Source organism: Otolemur garnettii, unplaced genomic scaffold, assembly GCF_000181295.1.
Source record: "Otolemur garnettii isolate 467f Iridium unplaced genomic scaffold, OtoGar3 scaffold00070, whole genome shotgun sequence".
In the NCBI taxonomy this organism is placed as follows: domain Eukaryota; kingdom Metazoa; phylum Chordata; class Mammalia; order Primates; family Galagidae; genus Otolemur; species Otolemur garnettii.
In genome coordinates, this window is record NW_003852465.1 from 8180537 (window position 1) to 8191927 (window position 11391).

Below are 11391 nucleotides of genomic sequence, written 5' to 3' on the forward strand. Positions count from 1 at the left end.
CTGTAGTCCCAGCTACTAGGGAGGCTGAGGCAAGAGAATCACCTAAGCCCAAGAGCTGGAGGTTGCTATGAGCTGTGTGACGCCATAGCGCTCTACCGACGGCAATAAGTGAGACTCTGTCTCTACAAAAAAAAAAAATATATATATATATATGTTTATGAATGCAACATAGCATCGAAGGAAAATATAGATTTGTGCATGCCCTATGATATGACGGCAACTATTGAGAAAATCATATAGGCATGGAGGAAAAGATTAAGAAGAAATACAGTGATAGGTAATCATGGTGTGTGTTGGTATAAGCATACGTGTTTTTTTGATCATTTAATGATCATTAGCATCGTGGGAGGGCTGTGAGGAGCAGGGATGAGGGCTGACCAGTAGGTGAGATTTGGCTATGAGGAAGACATGAATTCATTCATCTAGCAAGTAAACGTGCTGAGCTCAGTCCAGTGCCATGGGACTGTCATTGTGGGTATTAGCTCAGCCTTGTCCTACCAGGAGAAAGCCCACCACAAGGGGCGATGGCCAAGTGGTCACCCCAGATTCCCTGTCTGGGTTCCAGGGTGCTCTGTCTCCTCTGTTCCTGCTGAGGACAGGGCCAAGCATGAAGGGAAGAGAAGAGCAGGTGCTGGAAGAACATTATGTCTGTGACAGTAGCCAAGGAGGTTAGGGGAGGGCGGGGCCCCACCACAGCTTAGGAGGTGTGAGGGCTGCTCCGCTCAGGCTTGTGGTTGGCCACCTGCTGTTTCACATCACCCTGAAGGTGACATGAGATTAGATTTGAGGGGCCATCACCCCCACCCCCTTCCCTCCACCACCCCCCACAGGAACTGTACCTGGGCCCCCACCTACAGGCACCATCCAGCTGGGCAGCCTCCCGCTCCTCCCCCGCCCTTTCTACAACGACACACACACGGGGCCTTGAAATAACACATCTTTATTTACGCCATCATTTCCACATAATTTGCCTATGATTCATTTGTTGTCAAGAGGAATTAAAACCTCCAGCTCCTGGGCACCCCCAACCTGCCCCCTCCCTCCTACACCCCACTGCCACTTCCCACAATGTCCCTCCTGGCTCTCACCCCCATCCCTGTGTCCTGAGCCCTGCATCGGTGTCTCATCTCAGCACCTCTTTTACTACAACCACCCCACCCCTGCTTGGTCTTCCTTGGGGATCAGGGGGCAGGGTGGGTCCAGGTTGCATCTACCCACCTCCCAGCCCAAACCTGCCTGAGGAAGGCCCTGCTGGAAGGCCTGAGCCTCAGGACTTGAGCTGACCTCACGCAAGCAGGAAGCCCTGGAAAAGGGAAGAAGCTTCTCTATGCCTGTAAGCAGGAAGCTGTGGAACCCCCAACCCCAGAGGCTGCCCCTTTCTGCAACCCCAACCCCCTCACTTTGTCAGGCTGGATTTTCCTCCTGCCCCAAGGCCTGGTCCCTGGCTTCCTCCCCCTCACAGTTTCCTACTAGGCACTAGAGTATAGAGTTTCCACTGTGTGCATGTGTTGGGGGGTGCTCCCCACGTGTGCTGGGAGTAGAAAGAGTTGTCTTCTCACGCCCTCATTACCCAGCAAGGCTTTGGGGTTTCCCTCCCTTTCCCTCCCAGGAGCCTCTAGGTGCTCAGGGAGCTGCAAGGTGGGGCAGGCCAGGGAGGAAGAAGGTGAGGGGTGCGGGCCCAGGAGGGGTTATCTGATGTGAGGAGCCAGGTGTGGGGCTCTGGGGCGGGGGAAGAGCAGCCTGAGAGAGAAGCAGAAACTGCAGAGGCAGCCCAGAGACCAAGAGGCAGAGACAGGAAAGGTGGAAGGGAGCGAAGAGCAGCCCTGATCCAGGAGGGAGACCCAGGAGCACTGGGGCTCTTTCCCTGTCGGGAGCCGACTTTCCTCTGCAAGCTCTGGAGGCAGCACCACGCAGGTGGGGGTGTCCCCCAGCCCCTGGGATGCACCCCCCGCAGTTCCCAGACAGCAGGAAGCCTCCCCTCTGCACCATGAGGCAGATGGGGATGAGGGTCCAGTCTTATCCCCGAATCAGAGCAGTTGGAGACAGTTGAGGGGCTTTAATCTTGGTTGGGGTTAACGGGCAGAGGAGGCTTTGCAGGAGGAGATAATGGGGCAAACAGCGCGCCCTCCATCCCCCCACTGCACCCACCTCACTGTGCAACTGGGGGCCAGAGGGCTATGGGCACCATGCCAGCCAAGGCCTGTGCCCCCAGCCTCGCAGCCCAGGGGAGTGCAAGCCTGGCCTATGAGTTCTAGCGTCCACTTTCTCCAGCCCTGACTTGGAATGTGTGTACGTTGGGGGTACTGGCTGTGAGGAGGGGAGCATCAGGTTAGAGGATATCTAGCCAGAGGAGAGGATCCCCGGAGGAGATGAAAATTCTAGCACTAAAGGCAAATATATGTGTCAGGCACAATTCCAAACCTGGTAACTCATTTGCTCCGTATGACTCTTGTGAAGTAAGTGCCATTGTCACCCTTGCTTTACAGAAGAGAGGTGCAGAGAGGGCCTGGGACTGCCAACCATCCCCCATCTAATAAGTGGGAGAGCAGGGTTCAAAGCCCACTCCCACTGCTAGCAATTTCTGCTGCTTTGACTGCGACCTAGACCAGGCCCTGCCAGGTGGCATATGGCAAGCCTTCCTTCACATTGTCTTTACAAAGACCCTACATCACCTTTCCCAGGTGAGAAAACCAAGGCCCAGAGAGCTCACACCATTTCCCCCCAAGGTCATACAGCAGGGAGAGACTGCAGGTTCAGGATGGCCTACTCTTAAGGTCCATCTCTTCTTATTCACTAACCAGCTGCTCTCCTCAAGGCAGGGAATGGAGTGGGAGGAGGGGGGAAGAGTGACAGCACTCAGTCTGCCTCGGCAGCCCTCCCAGACTCCAGCTCAGCCAGGGGCGGCAGGAGGAGTGTGGTAATGATTTGTTGAGTGAATGAACAAGCAACCCAGTGCAGAACAAAGAAGGGTCTTCTTCCAAGGCAAAGTGTTGCAGGAGCCACCCATGTCCTGCCTGCCACCCCTCCCCACTCTTCTACAACTTCAAGTCCTTCCTGTAAACACAGCCAAAGCCAGGGAGCCCCTTGGGGTGGGGTCCCTATCAGGGAGGAAGTGCAGCTGTCCTCTTCCCCACCCCCTCTTATCACTTCTCCTCCTCCCCCCTTTATCACCCAGGTTGCTCCCCAGTACTCCCCTCCCCTGGGGCTCCTGGGAAGAAGAGGGTAAGACATTTAAATCAGTGGGGTTGAGGGAAGCTGAGACAGAGGGGACACCATGAAGGTTTCCCTGGCTCGCTTAACCTGGTGCTCATGGTCCTTACCAGGCTGGGCCAGCCATGTAGGGGGCTATGCCCTGATAGACCTCTAAGTGGCCGTTCTAGTAGGCAAATGGGGGAATGAGAGCCAGGCGGCACTGACCAAGTCAGGGCACCTGTCCTCAACTAAGCCCTATCCCACACAGGCTGCCGCAGATATTCGTAAGTGTCCACAGGATTTTTAATTAGATGGGATTGTGTCAGGGTGGCACAGGGTTTGCCAGAAGCCCAGAAGGGTTCCAAGTACAAGTGAAAAGGGCAGTGGAGAGATTCCATGGAGCTAAACAAGGACTGTCTAATGCAGTGGTTCTCAACCTTCCTCATCCCGCAGTCCTTTAATACAGTTCCTGTGGGTCACAAACCACAGGTTGAGAACCGCTGGTCCAATGGGTTGCATATGACCTCTCCATTCCCCAGCCGGGTCTGGCGGCCTAAGGAGAGTTCTGCCCATGCCCCTGGGTCTCACTGGAACTTCTCTCTGCTTTCCTCCTCTCAGCAACTAGTACCCTTTCTTCTCTGAGTCCAGCTCAGAGGGAGTTTGCAGAACAATCCAGTTTGGAATTTGATACTTGATTTACTCCTTCCTGCATCCCTGATCAGTGGTGCTCAACCTTCCTAATGCTGTGACCCTTTAATACAATTCCTCATGTTGTGGTGACCCCCAACCATAAAATTATTTTTGTTGCTACTTCATAACTATAATTTTGCTATGGTTATGAATTGTAATGTATATATCTGATATGCAAGATGTATTTAGGTGAGCCCCGTGAAAGGGTTGTTTGACCCGCAAAGGGGTCGCGACCTACAGGTTGAGAACCACTGCCCTAGATCAAATAACTATGAATCTCTGACCTCTGGCTCAGATCTGGCCTAATTCTCTGAGAGTCTGGTCAGACTTGGGGTGAGACTGTTGGGCCCTGAGAAGGGAGGAATCATAGAGGCACTGGCAAGCTTCCCTCATCTGTAGGGATGCCTGAGTCTTTACAAATGCTCCCCTCACCTGAGACTCAACTCTCATTACGCACCCCTTTCCCTCCCTTCCCTGCGAGGTTTTGAACAAGTACACCAAAGGGTTAGTGTCATGCACTAATGTCAACTTGCAAGAGGGCATTGTCTTTGGCTCTGTCTTAATCATGTCTGAACAAAGTCTGCAGACCTAAGGTTTGAAAAATGCAAAGCCAAGAGGGGATGGTCAGCCTACTGGATGACAAAACAAGGATTCAAAAGACTTGAACAGGTTAGTGTGGGATAAATACGAATAGGGATAAATGTAAGTTCTGCATTTGGTCAAAGAACAAATTGGCCAAGTATAGCATGAGGGAGATACAGGAGACATTGCAGGAGAGATAGTAGGTGGGTTCTAAAGCCACATGGACTTAACTTCTCAGTTTCCCAAGTTCAGGGGAAAGTGTTTAAATTTGCATAAGACTGTTTGCATTTCATTTTCTAGATAGGGACCCAAGTAGAGTCGTTTAACTTGACATTTATTGTGAAGATTTGATCTTTTAGATACTAACAGAAGTAGGCAGCACACCGTGTCATATTTATCTATCCTTTCATTTATGCAGCTACATTTATGAAATCCTTACTCTGTTCCAGGTGGGTAGGGAGCCCCAAAGGAAAAACAGAAATTTAAAACACACTACAAAGTACACTTCATGCTGTAACAGAGTGGGAGAGCAATTTTGCCCACATTGGGCGAGTCAGGGGAAGGGCACAGGATGGTGAAGGTAAGGGGAGAATTTGTAAAAGACATGAAACCTGACCTGGAAACTTAAGAAGCAGTACGAGCTTGTTTTGTGGAGAAAACTAGGGGATAAGGAACAAGGAGAGGGCATTTCAGGGCCAGGAAACACCACATAGAACTGTGTATAGTGGGAGATTCAAAGTGTAATCTGTGGACGCCTCTGGGTCTCTGAGACTCAGGAGAGTCTCCAAAATTAAAACTATTTTCATAATAATATTAAGGTATTATTTTCCTTTTACTCTTATTCACAAATGTACAGTGGAGTTTTCTTTGATATGTGGTATTATACCATGTTGAATGTAGAAGCCAGTATGAAGATCTGGCTGCCTTCCATTAAGCCAAATAGTAAAGAGATTTACAAAACTGTAAAACAAATACTCTTTTATCATTAATTTGGTTTTATTTGGGAAATGTCTATTTTTTTCTTTTCTTTTCTTTCTTTTTTTTTTTTTTTTTTTTTTTCAGACAGAGCCTCAAGCTGTCCCCCTGGGTAGAGTGCCGTGGCATTACAGCTCACAGCAACCTCCAACTCCTGGGCTCAAGCGAGTCTCCTGCCTCCACCTCCCAAGTAGCTGGGACCACAGGCGCCCGCCACAAGGCCCGGCTATTTTTTGGTTGCAGCCGTCATTGTTGTTTGGCGGGTCCGGGCTGGGGATTCGAACCCGCCACCTTAGGTGTACGTGGCTAGCGCCTTAGCCGGTTGAGCTATAGGCGCCGAGCCTCTTTCTTTTTTTTTTTTTAGTGACAGAGTCTCACTCTGTCGTTCTCAGTAGAGTGCCGTGGCATTGCAGCTCACAGTAACCTCAAACTCTTGGGCTTAAGCGATTCTCTTGCCTCAGCCTCCCAAGTAGCTGGGACCACGGATGCCTACCACAACACCCGGCTATTTTTTTCTTGCAGTTGTCATTGTTGTTTAGCTGGCCCAGGTCAGTTCGAACCCACCACCCTAGATGCATGTGACTGACGCTGTAACCACTGTGCTACGGAAGCCGAGCTAGGAAACGGCTATTTTTTTTTAAAAAATTGCGTTATTTATTTATTTATTTATTTTTGAGACAGACTCTCACTTTGTCACCCTCAGTAGAGTGCAGTGGTGTCATAGCATACAGCAACCTCTTGGGTGATCCTCTTGCTTCAGCCTCCTGAGTAACTGGGACTATAGGCACCTGCCACAACGCCTGGCTAGTTTTTCGAGATGGGGTCTTGCTATTGCTCAGGCTAGTCTTGAACTCCTGAGATCAAGCAGTCTGTGTTGGCCTCCCAGAGTGCTAATCTGTTACTTATGTTAGCTTTAAATAGATTCATTGTCAGTTTTAAAGATTTCAAAATACATTTACTAATTTTCTCAGTTTTAATTTCTCACATGAAGATGGATAGATACAACCTACATAACCAAAAGTTCTTTTTTCTTTCATAGAGACAGAGTCTCGGTCTCTTGCCTGGGCTGGAGTACAGTGGTGCAATCAGGGCTCACTGTAACCTCAAACCCCTGAGCTGGAAGGATCCTTCCACCTCAGCCTTCTGAGTAGCTTGACTATAAGCATGAGCCACCACACCCAGCTAATTTTTTAATTTTTATTTTGCATGACAATAGGGTCTCATTATGTTGCCCAGACTGATGTTGAATTCTTGGGCTCATGAAATCCTCCCACTGTGGCTTCTCAAAGCATTGGGATTACAGGTGTGAGCTATGATGACTGGCCAACGAAAGTTCTTTCAGGTCTTTATTTTTAAGAGAACCAATGGCTGGTTTAGAGGCAGGCCACCAATGTGCAGTTTCAGAGAGCTGCAAGTAGTTGGATATGGTGATGGCTTGAGTTTCAGCATCTGGACCGATGACACATGATGAGGATGATGGAGAGATCCTGGGGGGATTTATACCTTGCTGAGGGAGTGGAGTTCCAATGAATGCTGGGATAAATGAACGAGACTCAATGATGCAACAAATATAAAACTTAAACCTGATTCTTGAAACTTGTATTGATTCCCCTTCTCTGGGCATAAGCTACTTCTTACCAGAGAATATGGATATTAATTGTGAGTCAGTAATATGCAAATCTGAGTGGTGCTAATTGTGGAGGGTGATATTGGCTAAGAAAGAACATAACTGAAAGAAGCTGGGGATGGTGGTAAGTAAAGTTCCATGTGTTTCAGATTTGTATTCCTACCTTCCCATCTCTTTCCCACACTTTTCCCCCAGGCAGCTTTCAGTTGGAGCCAATTTGGTTTATTAAGTGGCACACTTGCCCCCTGGTGGTCAGATTGCACAATGACACTGTCCCCCTGATGGGCAGGTAATTCACGGAGCAGCAGGCCCTCAAAAGGTCAGAGGCTGAGCTCCAGAGGAGGGGCCAGAAAGACCAGTCTGGGGCTACTGCACAGGACTCCACAAGTATCAGTGGTCAGAGCATGGGAGCAATGAGCAATGTCACCTTCTTTTTTTTTTGGCAGTTTTTGGCCCGAGGCTGGGTTTGAACCCATCACCTCCAGTATATGGGGCCTGTGCCCTACTCCTTTGAGCCACAGGCGCCACCCACAACGTCACCTTCTTTATGAAAACTTACTTGGCCATCCCTCCACTCTGCGATCTTATGAGGATGCTGGCCTGCGTGGATGATGATGACTACGTGGCAGGTACTGTGGTAAATGCTTTATGCAGACGTCACAACAGCAGCAAACCTATAAGGTGGGTCCTACTGTAGCTGGCATCTTATAGGTGAAACTGAGGCTCAAAAATATTCAGTAACTTGCCTGAGTTTATACAAGTAGCAAGTGGCAGAGCCAGGACGGGGCGCAGCAGTTTGTGCTATTAACTGCTAAGCTTTGCAATCATGGTTTTAGTCCTGCCTTCTCCCTCTGGACTGTGTCCATGTCATTCACTGCTGTATCCCCAGCACCGATTACAGTGGTGTGTCCGTGCTTGGGAGCCCTGGAAGGGTGGCACCACCAGGCTGGACCTCAGAAGGAACCTGCGGCTTCCCGTGCTCTCAGCGCAGACAGTGCTCAGAGGCCCCAGGTGCCCATGGGAGATCCTTGGCTGAGCAGTGAGTGCGTCAGATTCTCCTGTTGTTGTGACTCCCTCATCCCTGTCCCTGGCATGAGGAGAGGTGAATATCACCACATTCCTTTAGTGGCAGGGACAGGGGGCATTGCTGGATCTCAGTCCGCTGTCACGAAGATAGGGAAACGGGGAACACTGGGCAGAGTGTGAGGCTGGGAAGAGGCGGTTGTGTCGCTCAAACCCGTCCCCGTGGGGCAGTAGCACCACCTAGTGGTAAAGCTCAAGATGACTGGAAACCAGCATCCGCTAATCGGTAGCTTGGAGGAGGCTGGGAACACCCTCCTTTGGAGGTAACTCTTGAAACTGTTGCTATCCCCCTCCATGGAGCCACAAGGGAGGGCCTGGACTCTTCCATCCCTCCCCAGGCTAGAACAGTCCACTCTCTAAGGGTTTGCCTGGTTATACAAAATGTGAAAAAAACGCCCCTTAGTCCTACTGGTCCTTGGCTGAAAAAAGCCACCTAGTTCAAGGTTGTGCTAAAGTCACATTATCTCCTGGGAGTGTGGGAGGAAGCTGGCATCCAATGACTAATTGATTCAGGAACATAAGAGCTCATCTCCCTCACCTTAACTTAGGACAATCCAAAGGGCCATTCAAACTTCAGAGGCCTCATGCAGGGAGGTTGCTTGAGCCCAACTTCTCCCTCTACTGCTCTCCCATAGATTCCTTGCTCTTTTGTTTACATTTCAGAGAATATTTCCCTGAAACCTGACTTGCAACACCTTCCCGTATATCACATATGATATGTGTGCATGCAATGAGGACCAGATGCCCAGAGGATGATACGATAGGGGTGTGATGAGACATCTCCTCGGCCATTCTGGAAATGTCAAGATATCACCAATCCTCCTTGTCACCTACGGGGCTGCATGGTGGGTAGACAGACTTTCATTGCATAGGCAGGCTCTGATAGAAGCCAGAGAGTCTGACTACTCTAGGAGGGCCCTATTTCCTTGTCCCTGGGGTAAAGGAATCGATATTTCCCAGTACACCAGAGACCTATTTTATGCCACATGATGCTCTGAGCCTATCAGCCCCATGGCCTGTGTGGTGTTCTTTATGTGTCTTTTGAGAAGATTTGCTCACAGTAGCCAGGGTGCAGCAGGGTCCAATATAAGAGTAGAACATTCCCTATTTATATTTCTCATGATATCAAACACTCTAGTGGCTCTTTTGTCCAACAGATAACAGAAGCTTTTGGACCAGCACCTTTGGGGAGTCATTCACGATTAGTGCCAGATAAGAATGCACTGTGGAGACCAGCCATGCAATAGAACTTTCTGCATTGTCCATAACAGTAGCCCTGAGGTTACTGAGCACTGGAACTGTGGTTTTGTGGCTAAGGAGCTCAATGTTTATTTATTTTTTTTTTTAAAAAACACAATCCTACAGATTTATTTATTTATTGCAGTTTTTGGCTGGGGGCTGGGTTTGAACCTGCCACCTCCAGCATATGGGGCTAGCGCCCTACTCCTTTGAGCCACAGGCGCCGCCCAGAGCTCAATGTTTACTTTTATTTCATTTTAATTAATTTAAATAGTTGCATGTGGCAAGCTGCTATTTTATTGAATAGTGCAAGTATAGAACCAAAGCAAGAATGTGAAGGCTTAAAATCACTTGATTTTAATTATAAGAATTTCTTTAGGTTCATTCCTCTCAATTTACCTGAAAAAGTTGGTTATAACACACAGTCCTGGAGATTTTGTGTACCTAGTCTAGGTCACCTTATAAAGATGCTAAATGAGATTCTCCTATAAGTTCCTCAGAACTCTGTTCTTTATACTCTCCCAACCAGACATCCCATCTCTGTAGCTATTGGTTTCTTTTTGCTAGGCCCATTTATTTTTCATGACAAAATAGCCCTCAAGCTTTATCCCCAATTTCTCTACTTCTATCTCATCCCCCTGTAACACATTGTAGCCTTTGGTTTGAAATTTTTTTAGATGCTTCTGAAAAATTAAAAAGAATCACATTCACAGGTTCCCAGGCCTACTTATTGAAAATACGTATATAGCTTGGACATGATTTCCCCACTTAGCAATGGCTGTGCTCTGTCCTTGGCCATTTCTGTTTGCTGTGCTTCCTGAACAATGCTGCCCTTCACCATGAACCCCACTTCCTTGGGAAGTAAAGAAGGGTGTATTGGCTGTAACTCCTTGGGCCCCCCTGGAGTTCTGTTTCTGTGCCAGTGACAGGAATCATTTGCAGTCCTCCTTGTCACTGGCACACCAACCATCTCTAATACAAGATCCATCTTTGCTAACAGGTGCATGGTTTTGATTCTGGAGATTCTCAGATAAGTGCCACACTTAACTGGGCTCAGAACATTTGCCTGAACACATCCTGAGATAGAGCACTGTCTGCTCCAGCCTCTCTGATTTTCCCGTGTCAGAGCCCACTTTAGGACTGGGAACCTCCTCCACATCCTCTCTAGGAGAGCTAGCAAGACTGTCACTTGTCAGGCCCTCAACTCAGTAGGAAGCAGTATAATGTAGCCGTTAATTAATGGCTTCTGGAGCTAGCAGCCAAGAGTATAGATTCCATTTCTCTCCCCTCCCACCATATGGCTTTGGGCAAGTTATGCCCCCCATCAAATGAGGGTAATAATAGTCCATCTTCCATAGGGTCCTTATAAGGATAAGGCAAGTTGGTTTGCATAAAGCATTTATTTACAGCAGCGCTTGCAACAAAGTAAGTGCTATGTAAGTATGAGCCATTTTTATTACCATAAGCAGAACTTTCTTCATTGGTTTATTTGACAAGCTTCTGGCAAACTTCTTTCTCTTAGGAAATCACTCAGCAGGCCCTGTCTACAGCCTTCTTTGGCTGCTGCGTTTCCAGCTTTCCCCAAATCTGTCTGACAGTCCAGCCTCCTCTTTTGGCCTCACTGCTTCCAATTAGGTCGCAGGAGGATTTTTTTTTTTTTTTATCTCCGGGAATCTTGTTTATTTTGCATTCTGGTGCAGAATTCTCTTCCGTTCCAATAATATACTTTAAAAGTTTTAGATTGATAAATGTCTATTTTTACACTCTCAGAATGTTCTACATTCTAGAACAGTGTTTTTCAACCTTTTTCTTTCATCTCAAAATACATTTGAACCTATAGTTAAACTTCCATGGCACACTTAAATTATGTTGATCAACAAAAAAAGACTGAGAAAAAAAAGAATATACTTACTGTGCTTTGAAAATAATTTAATTGGCTCGGCGCCTATAGCTCAACCGGCTAAGGCGCCAGCCATGTACATCTAAGGTGGCAGGTTCGAATC